We start from the raw sequence: 16,891 nt of genomic DNA on the forward strand, positions 1-16,891 counted from the left end.
GTGCACACAGACACACACCTTCTTCAGAAACAGGAAAAGGCTAAACATAGATATTTTAGATACCAGCCACAGGCCTGCTATCTTTTTTTATGGGGAACCTGTTTGTAGGAAAACCTGAGTGAACTAAAGTTTAATCAAGGCTGCAGAGTCCTTCTAAGGAAGAGGAGCCCCCATCTAAGCTCAATGTGCCTTTGCACATGGCTGCTTCAGACCCCCGCATTCATTCAGTCAACTAAGATTTGAGCCCTGTTATGCAGATACCATGCTAGACACTAAAAAATGTTATAGTGAACCCCTGACACCATCCCCCCTACCCTACTGGTGCTTAAAATCTAGTGAGGAAGACAAATGTGAGTGTAAAATTACTACTGTTGTAAGTGAAGGTACATTGAGGGATGTAATATTGTTAAAATGGGAACAGACCCAGGACATCGAGGAAGGACCTCCCCCCAGAACTTGGTCATGAACCTGAGCATCACATCTACAATGTGATGGGCTGGTGACGAGGTGGTGGTGGCATTTCATTCCAGTCAGAAGGAAAAGTATAAATGAATTAGTGAGGATGGGCTAGAATTAGCAAGGATGGGCTAGTGGTTCTCAGAGTGTGGTCTTCAGACTGCTGTGGGTACCAGAGGTCCTTTCAGAGGTTCCATGAGGTCAAAATTATTCTCAAAATTATACCAGGATGTCATTGCTCCTTTTCACTGGGTTGACATCTGCACCAATGACATAAAAGCACTGGTGGCAAAACTTTGGGGTGTCAGCAAGGCAGTGGCACTAAACTGTACTTGTAACCACTGTATTCCTTTTCCACGTACTTGTAGCTGGGAGAAAAGCCAGTTTCGCTTAGAAATGCCTTTGATTAAGCAATAAAAGTTATTCTTTAATTAAATCACCACCCTTGAGTACACATCTTTTTAATATTCTGGGTGACAAATGGGAAGTACGCATAAAGCACTTCTGCATACAAAGTGCAATGGCTGCCTTGAGAAAAAGCACTTGTTTGATTTTTTGAGCTGTAAATGGAACTAGCTGCTTTTATCATGAAATACAGTTTTCGCTGGGGAAAAAAAAAAAAAGAAACCAAAACCAAAAACTACTGACCATAAACCATAAACCATAGTTTGTGGTTATTCAAACTTAGGTTCTTGGCAGACCTTTGTTGTTGTTGTTGTTCTTGTTCTTGTTTTATAATGAATAAAGCCCATCTGTCACTTCAAGGAAAATAACTGAAAGTGTTTGTTACCAAAGATAAAACTCAAGCTTTCAAACAAAAATTAGAACTTTAAAACTTGTACGTACTACCATGAGCTTAATAGCTTCCTAATACTTAAAGACTGCAATGAGGTTGATGGTGATACTAATTAATGTGATTTTGTATATATTATATAATGAAATATGTCAACATTTGGAAGATGTGTTTAACTCAATGAACCTGTCTTTTCCAAATAACCAATGCAAGAGGTTACAAAATCATGCCATGAGTAAAGGATCCATTCAAAGTGCAAGATAGCCCTAATGGGCTTAATGTAACAGAGTATGAAAATTTCATTGGTATAGTTTCAGACTCCATACTGTAACTAACTTTTAAATTAAAAATTTTTTTTTATAATTTGAGAGAGAGAGAAAGAGTGCAAGTGGAGAGAGGGATTCAGAGAGGGAGAGAGAGACAGAATCTTAAGCAGGCTGCACACTCAGCATGGAGTCCGATGAGGGTCTTGATGTGGGGCTCCATCCCATGACCCCAAGATCATGACATATCTGAAACCAAGAATCAGATGCTTCATTCACTGAGCCACCCAGGTGCCTCCATATTTTAACTAACTTTTAAGAAACTACCACTTGTCAAGTTTTGATGTATTATTCAAAAAGAATATCCACCATCATCAGAAAAGGCTATTAAAATACACCCCTTTTAACTACATGATCTGTTTGAGGCCAGATTTTCTTCACATACCTCAACAACAGTAACAAAACAGATTGCAACTGATTAAATGCAGGAGCAGAGATGAGAATCCAGCTGTCTTCAATTAATCCAGAAACTTGCAAAAATGTGAAATACTGTCATTCTCACTAGTTTGTTTTGGAAGCTAGCTGGTTTTCATAAAAATGTTATTTATATTAACATGCAATGGTTATATTGTTATTTTAAAATGAATTAATATATGCACATTTTTTAAATGTCTCAGTTTTAATGTCTAATCTGGAAATATTGCCAGATATAATCCACATAAACAAAAGCTCTTTGGGATCATCAATAATTTTTAAGAGTTTAAAGGGGTCCTGAGACCCAAATAGTTGAGAACTGCTGGACTAGATTATTTTGCAGTAACAAAATTGTCTTGAATCTCTGGCCACACAGAACAAATGTTTATGTCTGTCTCATGCACAATCGGCAACTCTCCAAAGACAGCTGTCTTCCATGCGCTGACTCAGCACCCAGGTTACTCCATCTTGTGGTTCTGCTGTCTCAACATATGGCCTCCACCATTGCTGTTCTGGAAAAGAAAGCTGGAAAATGGCACATCAGCTCCTAACTCTTCTGTTCTGTGTCACGTCCACTCACAGAACTGGTCGCAGGGCCCCACCCAACTGCAAGAGGGCTAGAAGATGTGAGAAAGTTTGTGAATATTTGGTGAGCAGCAAATGGCTCCAGGTACCACAGACAAAGAATGTGTGGTGAGAAACTGAAGCTCCTTTGGGAGAAATGATAGGGCACAAGTAGAGAGATGAAGCACAATGCAAGAAAGGGCAGGGGAGACCTGTAGGGCCCAGACAGTGTAGGCTGGCTTCATAAGCCATGGTGAAGGCTGTGGTCTTTCTTAGAGCAATGGAAGACATTGGATGGTGACAACAATCTCAGCTGTAGCTGTTGAAGGCCCACTGTAGCTATGGAAGGAGGTCAATGAAGGGGCACAGGAATGGAAGCCAGTAGGCTGTGCTGACAGATGGCATCTTTGGGGAAAAACAAAAGCCTGGATTTGTGGCACTTGTTGATTTATGGTGTGTAAATACTCCTGCCATGGCCAACTTCAAACTCACCAATTTGATGCTACTGAATGCAGACTCAGGCAGAGACATGCATGATCAACTCCAGAAAAAAAGATGATGGTAGTCTAAACTTTCGTGTCCTTTGAACACACAGCTGGAGCTAACCCAGTGTTCTGTGTATGCCAGTGGCTGAAACTCCCTGCCCCACCACAAACATCACCACCACCACCAAATATCACCAAGATTTTCCAAACATTGCTATGACATATGAGGGTGAGGCTATCTCCCTATCTTCCTAGCATTCATGCACAGTCTTACCTCCAGGACAAAAGTATGGGCCTACATCCTTTAAGAGTGAGCAAAGAGGGGCACCTGTGTTACTTAGTCAGTTAAGCATGTGACTCTTGATTTCAGCTCAGGTCATGATTTCACCGCTTTAAGATTGGGCCCCAGGTCAGGCTTGGTGCTGAGTGGGGAGTCTGCCTGGGATTTTCTCTCTGTCTAAATAAATAAATAAACATTAAAAAAAAAAACAACTAAAAACAAAAAGAGAATCAACAAAGAAATATCTCCTCCCCCTTTAGCTCATCTTCCCAGACCCATGTTTGCAAACACCCTCAGATATTCTGGTAACACGTCTCCCCAACTGTTCCAAGGAGGAGGCAGCCAGAAAGCTTCCAGAAAGGCCATACTTGGGTTTTCAACCTCTCCTGATTTACATGAAAAGATCCACAAGAGTGAAAATAATTACAGTCTACAGCTATAGGTTGCAAATAAAAGTATAAAAAAAAAACTTGCAAGTTTGTGAATGAGATGAAAATCTTGGTTTTTGCTGGCTGGTTTAGAATGGAACCAGGTAACTATCTAACAAGGACAAGGGGTAGAGTGAGGGTCCCTACCCCAGGGTTCTCTTACTGAGTTACAGTTACCTGAGGCTTAAAGTAGCAGCCAGATATGCCCTTCATCTAACCCAACCTTGGGTTTAGTTAGTTCACCCAGGCTCTTTTTCCTTCTCCCTTCCCCATGCCTGTTTTCAGAGCGAAATAACAGCTTGTGTGAACTTGAAGTGGTGCCTGGGGTGCTGCTATTTAAATAGCTCTGTCTCTAAACACAACAGGTGTCCCTCACAATCTAGATCCCATAGTTTAACTGTTTGTTTTGTTTTGTTTTCTCCAGAGGGCCATATGGATTTTTTATTTGAAGAGCTTGCCTGGCTCAAATAATAATCTCCACCTCTCACCCTCTTCTGGCCTTCCTTTCTCCCTCCCTTCCTTCCTTCCTCCCTCCCTCCCTCTCTCCCTCCTTCTCACTCTTTTTCCTCTTTTCTTTTCTCTTCATATAAAGCCACAGACTGAAGTCTTCCTCAGCAGCCTCATCCACCCCTTCTGATGGTTCTAGAAGTTACTGGCCCTTAAGCAGAGTGACACTACTGTCCTGGCTCTGAGCTCCCCTCTTCCTATTTCTACCTGCTGGACAAACCTCCCAACCTGAGCTAGAAACTTCAACAGATTCAGTCATAATATCTGCACCCTCATTAAAGGTCTTATATAATCTAAGTCACTAGACACTGGAGGATTCAAAGGAGGGCTACGAAGTACGAAGGTTGATGTGGTAGGCAGATGGGGAAGAAAATGTCACCAAAACCTGGATACCACCAAATGCTAACATTCTCTCTTGAGACAAATGACAGGTATGAAAGAATGAAGCATGGACATACAATTTTGTTTTAGAAATTTCCATTTTTATTCCTAAATTAACTGAAACCACTAACTAAATAGAAGACCTGAATGCAAAAGAGGGCACACCTTTTTATTTCACTGGAGTTGTTTAATCAAAATACTTCTGCCTATGTAGGTACAAGTCCCAAGTAACTAGATTAAGAGACTGACTTCTTAGATAGCTAAGTAAAAACATTTTTTAAGTTTATTTATTTTGAGATAGAGAGAGAGAGAGAGAGAGAGAATATGAGTGGGGGAGGGGCAGAGACAGGAGAAAGAGAATCACAAGCAGGCTCCACACTGTCAGTGCAGAGCCCAACGGCAGGACTCGAACCCATGTACTCATCACGTGAGCCGAAACCAAGAGTTGGACAGTTAACTGACTGAACCACCCAGGCACCCCAGTAAAAACATTTTTTAAAAAATGATCTCTCATCACCATCATTTGACGAAATAAAGGACATTTTAACATTCCATATTTCAATGAATTGAACATGATGGAAACCCTCTACATTGTCCTTTTTCACCCAACAAAGGACTGGTGAAAAATGACAGCCCACGTAATAACATTTGAGAAGCCAAATCTCAGTGCATCCCACACCATCCAAGAGAAAGAGACTATATTTGGTAGTGATTCCCTTCAGACTTACAGAGAAGTGAAATCTCAGAGGGGTTAAACAACTTGTCCAAAGTCACACAGCTAACAATGTCAGAACTAAAATTCAATCCCAAGATGCAGCTCTTTGTATTAAGCCAAGGATAACATTTTCCAGCCCCAATATTGAATAAAGTTTACTAGATATATTCTTCCTGCTATATCATTCTCTGGCTATCCTATTATGTTTTTGATTTCACAAGCAAGCCTACTACCAGGTAAAGAGATTCTGGAATAGAATAAGTCCCCCTTGTAAATTATTAGCTTCCTTGATTACAAATCAACCTCAGCAGAGTTTAGTTATCATAAGTCTATTTCCTGAGGCCTCTGAGGCACTATTGGGGAAATGAAGAATAGGTTGTGGGGTTTTTAGACTTGAAAAACCTGATTTTCCAGCCCTAGAACTCAGAGACAATGAACATGCAGACAAGCACTAACAGGGCTGTGGGGAACTGCTCTGGCCAGGCTGGGACCAAGTGGGATGGATCCTCCACCTGCCAGCCAGATGGGTCTCCAGCCAGGTGACACGTGTACTGACCGTGTGACCTTGGGCATGTCACTGGGCCACAGCTTTTCCTCTATGAGTGGCAGAGATCTAGATAAAATCATCTTGAGGGCTTCTTCCAGGCTGACTAAAACAGCAGTAACCAATGTCATTCACAGGACATTTTCTGCTGCCAACCATAGAGGTCAGGCATTTCTCCCCTTTAAGCTACGTACAATCTGGGCATTGAGCAAGACTTCTTTCTTCATTGTTTTTCCAGTATCCTCTACTTTCACCAGCCTCCAGGGAGACGAATACTGGGCCAGCCCAAGCTGTTTCCCTCTGAGGAGTTCTCATGCAGGGCTGAGCTGTAACTCATGTAGCCCAGTAGCACATTTAGGTTTAGGTTTAGGTTTATGTGTATTGCTTGATTGCCTCCATTCATTTAAAAGTGTGACCTCAGTCCACACCCCCAAAATGTCCCCAGAGGGGACATGTCTCACACCCAAGTGGTCAGCTACTATTACCAGGCTGCCTTAGCCTTCTTCCTCCTCTTGTGTCCCACAGAGGTGACTCCCAGCCAATCAGAAAAGTGCCAATGGGAGTGGACTCTGGATGTTCCCAAAGCTCCCAGTGCCAGTGACAGATTGGGTGGACTTTACTGCAGTGAGGAGGAGGAAGGGACCCCCGCCCCCACCCCCGATGCAGTGGGGCTGGGCTCCAGGGTCTCACTCAGCGTCTCTCCCCTCTCCCGTAGTTACATCACCTTGGTCTCTAACTTCCTGTCTCCAGAGGGAGCCAGGAGGGGCAGATGCCATTCATTCCATGGCCTCCATCCTCTTCTTCCTCTCTGTCCCTTCCCCTGTGGGGACTCCCCGACCTTGTGTGTGTGTGTGTGTGTGTGTGTGTGTGTGTGTTGGGGGGTGGGACAGGCCGAGGTTATCCCTCACACATATACCCCTAGTGTTGGAGAGTGAGTAGTTCTTGGGAAGGGAACTACGGTAATTGAAAGATAGGGGAGAGAAAAATCAGTTTTCACTATATCCCCTTTTGTATGGTTTGAATGTTATACCAAGAGCATGAAATGCCTTTTCAATAAAGTAAGTTTTTTTAAAAAGAATGATTTTTTAAATAATCCCACAGGGTCCTGAATCTTTTTTCTTTCTTTTTTAAAATTTATTTATTTTGAGAGAGAGAGTCTGAGAGACAAAGGCAGAGGCAGAGAGAGAGAGAGAGGGAGCGAGAGAATCCTAAACAGGCTATATGGTGTCAGCACAGAACCCAACTCGGGGCTCAACCCCACCACTGTGACATCATGACTCGAGCCAAACTGAGGAGTCAGATGCCTAACCGAAGGAGCCACCCAGATGTCCCACAAACATGCGTATTTTTAACATTACTTTTCCTCTAGTTTCTTTCTCTCTGTGGAGAAATTCCCTATGGGGAACTCCCTGCTGTCTAGCCTTTTTAACTGTTCTCTAAATCAACTAATGCACTCCTTTTTGTCTGCCCATCACAACTCTCTCATGTGAAGAAATCAACTGGAATGGCGAAAAAGGGAGGACTCAAAACTTCTCTGGAGTGGGAAGATGCTGTAAAGTGTCACCAGTCTTTCCTTCCACCCATTCAAGCATCCATCCATCCATCCATCCATCCATCGAGATTGCTAGGTCTTGGATTGCAGAGTTGATCACAGATGTGGTCCTTCCCCTCAGGGAGCTTCCGGTCAGATGTGAGGAAGGCGTGAACTCAAGCCTGTATTGGCCTAAAATTTCTTTGCATTCCCAAACCAAAAGGCTTATAAGAAACCTGCGTTTGTGCTCACCAAGTGCCCCTAAGATTGGGCTAAATGTACCTAGAAAAGGAACAGCCTCTTTAATGCCATACGTTTAAGAATCCACATTAAACTCTGGCAAACTATGCAATTCCCCCCACAGTCTATATAACATACAGTAATTTGTTGGTTTTTCAGGCTTTGTGGGCCTAACTGAAAGTACCAAAGAATAGGTTACAACTTTTCAGGCTTCCTTTACTCTCAGGCAAATGCTCACCCTGAAGGGATACTTGAGATTGAATGTGGCCAAGCAAGTGAAATGGTTTGGAAATAGCAAATGGCCATCTGAATGCAGGGCATTATTGTCACTATGGCAGCTGCTGCTGACGGTGGGAAGGAGCCCAGAGTTTCTTGAGGCTTTAGTGTGGGTTTGTATGACTGGAACTAAATGAAGTTACATCCCATCCATCACTCAATAGTGACAGAGTAGCCCCTAACTGCCAGGTGCTGGGACGCAGCCCTGAACAAGACAGACAAGGCTCTCCAGCCAGAAAGAAGTGGAGCTTTAAGTAATTGCTCAGGGCATGCTGACAGAGCAGAAGGCCTGGCCCAGTGCTGCCCAAACTTGCTCAGAGTGGGCTTGGATATGGTCTTCCTGTGTCTATGACTGTGCTCCCCTATTTGTTCACAAAGTTGGTCAGAAAGGCAGCATGATGGCAATAGGGACATGGGGAGTCAGGAAATATGGAGTCCAGTCACAGTATTTGAGGACACATTGCACTTCTTTCTATGCCAGACTTCTCAGTCGTTAAAGAAAGGATTTTGAAAAAAGCAGAAAGGATGGCTAAGGACAATCTGGTTCCAACAAAAGCTGTGATTCAGGAGTCAGGGAACAGACAGTGGCACCACTCTGAGAGTGCTTACCCAGCTCTTGCACACACATGCATGCACACACACACACACACACACACACCATTGCCCCCAAAGTGAGGACGTTGAGATCACTTGCTTCCAGTCATAGCTTCCCTCCCAGGACTGGATGCCAGCTAGGGCTCTCCTTTGCCCTCAAAATCCAGGTGAAATTGTACAGTGTCTGCCTTATACACGTCCCCAATTCCCATGACCTGTGGAAGTCAAAAGCCCTCTTGAATATTTCTGAGAACTCAGGGGAGCAGTGGGGTGATGTTCCATTTGCCAGCGCTCTGGCTCCTGAACTCCAAGGTACTGAGTAGGGGACTTTCCCCATTTTCCACATTTGTCTTTATCAGTGCAGACACCACATCCTAACACACGTGCCTCTGAGTGACTCCCTCACCTGCACCCCAGCGTAAGAGATTGTTCATATTCATTTTCCTGCTCTTAGCACCAGCCTACACCTGGAATCTAGTAAGTGTTCAACATTATTTGATGAATAAATAAAAGGGAGGAAGGAATGGTGTGAGAGGTGTCACTGATGTTACTTTGAATGGCAGGTCAAGGCCAACCCTGGAGAAAACTGTGTTAAAGTCAATAAAAGTTGCTTCTCATCCAGAGTCATTCCTGTCCTGCCTGCTTCTGATGCCCTTCTGGGTCCTGGTCCAATTCCAGTCTAACCACAAGCTGCTGAGATGCTAACTGACAATGAAAGTTCATAAAAGTTCAACACATTTGCTCCCTGACCCAGCCTGTTTGCATTGAGTGGCTTCCTCTGTCTCTGCCCTACCCTCCAACTGGGTCAAATAATACCACTGTAGAGTCATCCCCGCTCGGACTAACCCATACCTAGCCAGACGCAGAACAGAACTGACTTCACAGTTCTGTACCCTTACCCTTTATGCAGAACTTGCTTCCAGAAATGATCAGTCTGCAGCACTTTTGTTTGTTTCTCCAGCTCAGCCTCTAGATCGTGAGCATTTTTGTGATTCCTTCCCCAATTCCACAGCCTCGCTCAATGCTGGAAACATAGGAAGACCTAGTAAATGTTTGCAAAACGAACAAAGAAAGAAAAATAAAAAGAGTAAGGGGGCAGCCATTTTGAGAGTCAATGAAGAAAAATAGCAGAACTGCTTATAGCAAACAAAAGGTGGGGGGAGTAAAAAATTTGACAGAGAGAAAGATGGAAAGTTCATTCAGCATTATTGGACAGATAAGTCATTTGGCAGAGCATGCTGAGGGAGGTCTGGGTTTTCTAAACCCCAGCTCAATGTTGTTTTCATACTGGCTTTGTCATCTCTGTCACATTATTTTTGTTTGTGTTTTGCAGCCTTTTGGGGATTACAACATCAATTCGCTGTCTGCTGGGTTTCACAATTCCCCCTTCCCATCAAGCACATACCATGAGGCACATACAATAATTGCTTTTTATATATCCAAGAATTTAAATTATATTTTGCTTTGCAAACTTCATGATACCCCTTTGAGATAACTGGAAATACCTGGTGATGTTGTGAAACCAGGCCTAAGAATGGCCATTTCCCAATGTGCTCAGCAGGGCTCCCATGGTTAAGAAAGAGCACACAGTTTCAAGCTCACAGCCTTCTTCTTTACTTAGAATTCATGTTCAGCTCAGTTTAAACCTAGGGACAAGTGGCAGGATAATCCAGATTATTGATGAGTCAAAAATGTATGCAGAAGTGAGTACTTTCCTTCAAAATAGTCTATTAATTTAGTCAGAGTTTTGACTTGAATTAGCAAACTAACTGTTTCTATTCTACACTTGGCTGTGTGGCACCACAAACTGTAACTACTATAACCACTAGTCAATTCTGGCTACTGAGCCTTTGAAGTATGTCTAGGCTGAATTTTGAAGGCTTAGTTACAAAACAAAAAAAACAAAAAAACCCTCAATAATTTTAACATTGATCACATATTAAAATAATAACATTTTAGGAGTGCTTGGGTGGCTCAGTTGGTTAAGTGTCCGACTTCGGCTCAGGATCTCACTGTTTGTGAGCTTAAGCTCTGCATCAGGCTTTGTGCTGACAGCTCAGAGCCTGCTTCAGATTCTGTACCTCCCTCTCTCTCTGCCCTTCCCCTGCTTACACTCTGTCTCTCTCTCAAAAATAAACATTCAAAAATTTTTAAATAATAACATTTTAATATGTTGGTTTAATATATTACTAAAATTAATGTTAACTGTTCCTTTTTACTTTTTTTAAACATGGTTAATGGAAAATTTTATATTACATACATGATCTGTATTATATTTCTATTGGACAGCACTGGTAGAGACAATGTCTAGATGCACTCAGTAAATATTGTAGCAAAAAAAACCCATGAAGATTGGATCACCAACAGAGTGAAGGGAGAATTCCTTACAGGGGAAAATAGTTCATTTTAGACAAAACCAAAACTTTGCTTGAATTATTAGTTCCATCATAATTTCCATTTCACAGTGCAATCCATTAATGAGCTAATGCCCAGAGGTTATAATGAATGGAAATTCTTTCTTTTATTTTTTTAAAAGATTTTATTTTTAAGTAATCTCTTCACCCAACATGGGACTTGAACTCACAACCCTGAGATTAAGGGTTGCCCACTCCACGGAGCCAGCCAGGCGCCCCAAAACTATTTCTGTATTACAGAATTAATGGGCCCAGTAAATACATCAAGTTGCCATTTCCTCCTTAATGAAACCCTGTGCCTAAATCTTTACATTGTCATGATTACTTTATGTGTTTTCCTACATCATCTCTGGACAGTGAGCTCTTTGAGGACAGAGACCCTATGTAGGTCATCTGTTAGAACGACCAACCATCCTGGTTTGCCCAGGACTGAAGGTTTTTCTGGGGCTTAGGACTTTCAGTTATAAAACCAAGACAGTCCCAAAAAACTTGGATTGGGTTGGCCACTCTACATGGAAAATATCCCCCAAGCCCTTCAATATTCCTTGTGCTTGATATAAAATAAGTGCTCAATAAATGCTTTTAGTTGAACTTGTACTAAAAACTGTGAACTTGTACTAATGTTTTCTCAGTTGTGTATAGACACCCCTGATAGAACTGAAGTACCTTCTAAACCAAAGAAAGACTAGTATGAGATGTTTTTTTTAAACATGGTTGACCAGAGGTTTCATAATCAGGGTGTCTTCCCAGGCATTAGCACTGCAAGAACAATCTTTTGTCCCTGTCAGGGGAACTTAGGGGGCCATCGCCATTGCCAAAGACCCTACTCAGGTAGGGGAGACAGCTAGTTTCTTGAGCTCAACGAGTTCCAATGTACATTGTCTGTTAAACAAATGCAGCACAGTTGTGTGTTTGGGACAGGGAGGAACAAGGAGGATACAGGAAAGGCTGAGGACTTAAGGGAAGAAAGAACAATTCCCTGATCTGTTACTGGCTTCATCCAGGAAAAGTATTAGTATATGGTACCAGGATTCTGGGACCCCAGCTCAGAAACTTTTCCACAACAGACACAATCTCACAGTATGATTAAGAGCCTGGGTTCCAGAATCAGAGTCCTAGGTTAAAACCTGGCTCTGTATTTGCTAATTTTCTCTGGGCTTCAGTTCCTTATCTGTAAGTGGTAACAAGAATACTTAACTCATAGGCTTATTGTAAAGAGTAAATGAGCTGATGGATATAAAGTGCTTTGTGCAGTTCCTGGCACATAGGAAGTACTGGATGTGACCGCCAGCCATAATTATCCTGTCACTCAAGGTCAACGGAGAAAGTTGGTACAAAGAAAGAGCATGGACTTTGGAGCCAGACGTAGAAATATTTCAGTTCAGATCCATACAAATGTGGTCTCTTTGTGCTTCACTTTATATATTTGTAAAGTAGAATTCCACCTTGTAGGATTGTTATGAAATGGGACGTAATAAGTAAGGTACCCAGCTCATGGTGATCAATGAAGATGATTGATATTGATCAATGAAGATAATTGGTAAGATTCTTTCTCTCTCTCTTTTTTAATGTTTTATTTATTTTTGAGAGAGAGAGAGAGAGAGAGAGAATGTGAGTAGGGGAGGGGCAGAGAGAGAGGGGGACAGAAGATCTGAAGCAGGCTCTGCATGACAGCAGAGAGCCTGATGCAGGGTTCAAACTCCTGAACTGTGAGATCATGACCTGAGCTGAAGTCAGATGCTTAACCAACTGAGCCACCCAGGTGCCCCTTTGGTAAGATCCTTTCTGTATTCAACTCATCTTCTCCAATCTGAGTCTGAGAGACCCATTGGATTTTCTGTCTTCCATTGTACCCCACACGCCCAACTCCCATGTCTAGGCTTTTCTATCTCGGTTCTAGAAACTGATCCTAAAATGCTAAAAGCCTGCCTAGCACTCAAGATCCAGCTAGAACCCACCTTCTCAAATGTCTTTTCCTCTCACCAAGCAGAGAAGGTAGCCTCAGCCAACTGTCCCCACATTTAATCTATTCCAATGAGTCAAGCTGTATTGCCCTTAAAGTCAGCATTCCACAGTTCTTAGAAAGTGGCAACGTCGAGAAAAGTAATGGCAATACAGTGAGTTTATACATTTTACAATATACAAACGAAAGAAGGGAGGTAAAGGAGATGAAGAAGGAGAGATGTTAAGAGGGACTGGTCAGAATCTGCAGTCTCCATGTGGCCACTTTCTGCTGAATAGGGGCCCCAATGGTCCTGGCTAGCTGCTATCTAGGCACCCACATGAAACAAGCTACAGTTAAGTATATGTTCATTTGTTAGAATCAATGAGTGATCATCTGTATCTACCTCTAAGTTGTGACAGGTAAGATTGGCTCCAGTTTTTTTTTTTTATTTCTTTTGTTTCTATAATAATAAAAAAAAAAAACTTGGTGGGGGGGCACCTGGGTGGCTTAGTCAGTTAAGCATCTGACTTAGGCTCAGGTCTTGATCTCACAGTTCATGAGTTCGAACCCCACACCTGGCTCCTCACTGACAGTGAGGAGCCTGCTTGGGATTCTCTCTCTCCCTCTCTTTCTGCCCCTCCCCTGCATGCTCCTCTCACTCTCTCTCTCTCTCAAAAATAAATAAACTTTAAAAAAAATTTTAAGTAATCTCTACACCCAACATGGGTCTCAAACTCACCACCCTGAGAGCCAGTCAGGCACTCCTCCAATGGTTTTTAAAGCAATGATTTTCAAACTGCAGTGTGCATCAGAAAGGCCCGAAAAGCTAGGGAAACTCTGGAGTGCTGGGCCCACCCCCAAGGACTCTGGGTCAGTCCATCTGGGGCATGTGCATTTTAAACCAGCCTTCTGGGAATCACTGGTGCTGATGGTCCTTTGGCTGGTGGCCAGCCAGATACTGACCATTCTGTTCTCTCTTATCCAAAGGCTCACATACCCCAAGCCTCTTTCCCAGCCTCTCTCCTGATATTGCATTTGCTTTCACATATAAGCAACTCTCAGGCGTCCATAACACCTTTTCTCTTGGAACCTTAGAATAATGAAAAGTCTCTAATGGTCCTAGATGGGTAAGTTCCCCCGAATCAAAGTGAGGTCAGGTCGGGCAACCTGTTTAAAATTCACAAGTCTTGTGAGTGTCTCTAGGTCCTGACAAAACAGCAGTCCCTCTACCCCGTCCCCAATCACTGCCTCTAATCCACCTGCAGTGAAAGCAAAAGCTTTTCCTCTGTCCCACGGATGCTGTGCGAGAAGCATGTTCTGTTTCTTACAGCAGGTGCTTACTGGTTTGTTCATGATCTGCTGTCTGAATTCAGTACCCCAGGTCTCCAGATGTCACAGGAAAGAAAATGTGACTAGGAGAAGCAACCTCTGGTGGATTTAGAAAAAGCAGAGAGAAAAGCAACTGTGGAGACTGGCTCTTTGGTTTTATCAAAATCACTAATTTCACGGACTTCACCTTCAGCCTCTGCATGTAACATTTATCCATTTTCTTGTTTTAGTCACCACTTAGTGTTGCTGTCAGTGTTATGGTCATCTTTTTGCAAAACTTCTTACCAATATTCATGGAAAAGAAAGGTAAAATGAAGTTTCCTGAGCCCCCCTCAGGCAGCCTGCATCCAGATGTTTATCCAGAATCATAGACTTTTGAAAGGACTTTACAAGTGTAAAAAGCTCTCAAACAGACTGATTGACAAAATACCAACTTCCGTCTAACCTCACTCCTCAAAAACTTGTGTTTCTGGAGGAGTGATTTTAGAGGCCTAGGAACAAAGCCTAGATTTGGTAAGTTTAGGAAGGATAAGTGAAGAAAAGAATTTCTTTGCTTTACACACAGAATAACTGAAAAAGGAGGCAAGTGAGTGAGTGAGTGAGGAGTGTGGGGGAAGGGTGTTCATTCCTGTGTTGAAAGAACAGAAAGGGAGCATATTTTGCTTTTTAATTTTTTTTTTTTTTTTTTTGGTGCAAGGCAGATGGGCTGTGGATTGACACTAAATAAATCCTTGAATAAATGAATCTCTCAGCTCTGGGGAGGGAGTGGTGTGGAGGGAGTGGGGGATGGTAGGAAGTGGCATGTACATATGGAGCAGATAACTTTTTTAAGGAAAGAAGGATTAAAGCAAGAACCTCAGGGCATTTCAAAACTGTGGCATTTTATTCTTGCTTTATGTGGATTATTGGAGATTATCTGCTAAAAGCAAGAGCCCAGTCTAGTGTTACTGTTTGACTCACCCTTCGTTTCCTCTCATTTAAAATCTTCTGTCTCCTCCGTGATTTTCATTTGGTCAGAGACGACTCTGGAGTGTAAAAGTTTTCCTGATACACGAAAGGCTCCACACAACCAACCTTCTCTAAAGAACAGAAATGAGTTTTCCTGTCAAATGCAACCTTATAAAATCGAAAAGCCCAATTAGAAGCATTAAAAAGCAGATCCATACAAGACTTGGGCAGCCAACTGCAGGGGCCTATAAAGCTCAGAGCCGCTGAAGCTGGGTAGAGCCGGCTGGTGGCAGAAGCCGCGCCTCTATGGGCATGCGCCAGCTTTTCACTGCACCACGTGATCTCTGCAGGTTCTCGGGGACTTGTGCTTATGAACCAGGCAAACGCTCGTGCTTTGCCTCGAATGTTTCAAATCACCTGAGAGAGAAGCAGTACTTCAAAGGGAAAAGTCTTTCCTTGGGCTTTGTGGAGCCAGAAAGCAAGGATGTTCTAAAGTGAAGCCCAGCGGAGGCAGGGTTCAGCCTCCTTAAAGTTCAGCTGGGGGATTCTAGACACAAGGGATCATCTGGGAAGGCTAAAAAGTAGTCATCTAGTAGTCTCAGGAATTATGACCTCATAGAGCAATGGGCTTTGGGGCCAATTCCAAAGTGTGGATTCTAGTCCTGGTTCTGTTTCCTATTGATAGTCTGACCTGAGACAAAATAGTTAAATTCTTTAAGTCCCAGTATCTTTATTTGTGTGACAAGAATAACAACATTGTCCTCACAGGCTTGTTGTGAGTACTTATGACTTAGTATGCTGAGATCTCCTTCCTTCGATATTTAAATGCTCCAAACAAATGTTCAGTAAATATTACTTTCATTTTCCTGCTGCGTCTGCCCTCCTCCCACCTGCCCCCAAACTCCTTCCTTCAATCAAAACTGCTGCCGTGCCTACCTGCCTCGGAGATTTATTTCATAATGTCAGAAGGGGATGATTGGATGAAACCTGAAAACATTGATGAATTCCCGTAACAGACGCATGCATGGGTAAGGCCTATTGAGGGCAGCTATTCAGGGGTGACCATAATTTGCACCTGATATGAAGTATTTCACCACCAGAGAAACTGCCTCACAATTCTGGTCCAGGTCCAGCTGGAAACAAGAGAAGGTGGGTCCCCAGCAAGTCTGCAGGCAAAGGGTAGAGAACCAGCCCATCAAGACAGAGCAGCAGATGAGGCAATGGGGAGGGAGTGGGCCCAGAGGAGACAGGGAAGTTGAATCAGGGAGAAATCGAGGCCGAGGGGTGAGCCAAGGGGGAGGACACGTTGACTTTACAAGCAGAGTGAAGTCAGGGGAGGGGAGAGACTCTAAAGCCCTCTCCAGGAATTCTGGTGCAGGGACTCGAGGGCAGTAATCCTGACAGAATGGTGATTTGAAGCTATGTCTACATAGCACTCTGTAGTGACAAAGCCAATTCATGTATTGAAACCCACAAAATGGAGGCCACCCCACAGTGCCCTGTCCCAGGTCACAGATCTAAAACCTAAGTCAGCCTGCATTTACAGGAAACACCTCACTGCCAAGGAAACCTAACATACACCAATCAGAGCACCAACTCTGATTTGGCTAGCTCACCTTACCCTACAAAACAGGACCTGCTAGCCTTATAAGGAAATTCTCATCTTCTAGCCAATCATGCTGTTTCTTGTTGCCTCTTCCACTGGCTCTTGCCCAAATATCCCT

General features: G+C 43.1%; 1 long non-coding RNA gene across 2 annotated transcripts in view; it reads right to left on the minus strand.

Moving 5' to 3' along the window:
• LOC125912409 (uncharacterized) overlaps positions 1-16,628 on the minus strand; it is a 35,685-nt gene extending 19,057 nt beyond the window's left edge. Inside the window, exons 1-5 of one of the 2 annotated variants that reach the window (XR_007454709.1) lie at positions 15,585-16,627; positions 15,180-15,298; positions 10,037-10,177; positions 9,431-9,573; positions 922-1,761 (exon numbers count right to left, since the gene is read on the minus strand). This is a non-coding gene — a long non-coding RNA (uncharacterized LOC125912409). Of the gene's footprint in view, positions 1-921; positions 1,762-9,430; positions 9,574-10,036; positions 10,178-15,179; positions 15,299-15,584 lie in introns of those variants that run through there. The other variant, XR_007454710.1, reaches the window with a different exon arrangement.
• Between the last annotated feature and the right edge of the window lie 263 nt (positions 16,629-16,891).

This window comes from Panthera uncia (genome assembly GCF_023721935.1).
Source record: "Panthera uncia isolate 11264 chromosome C1 unlocalized genomic scaffold, Puncia_PCG_1.0 HiC_scaffold_4, whole genome shotgun sequence".
In the NCBI taxonomy this organism is placed as follows: Eukaryota; Metazoa; Chordata; class Mammalia; order Carnivora; family Felidae; genus Panthera; species Panthera uncia.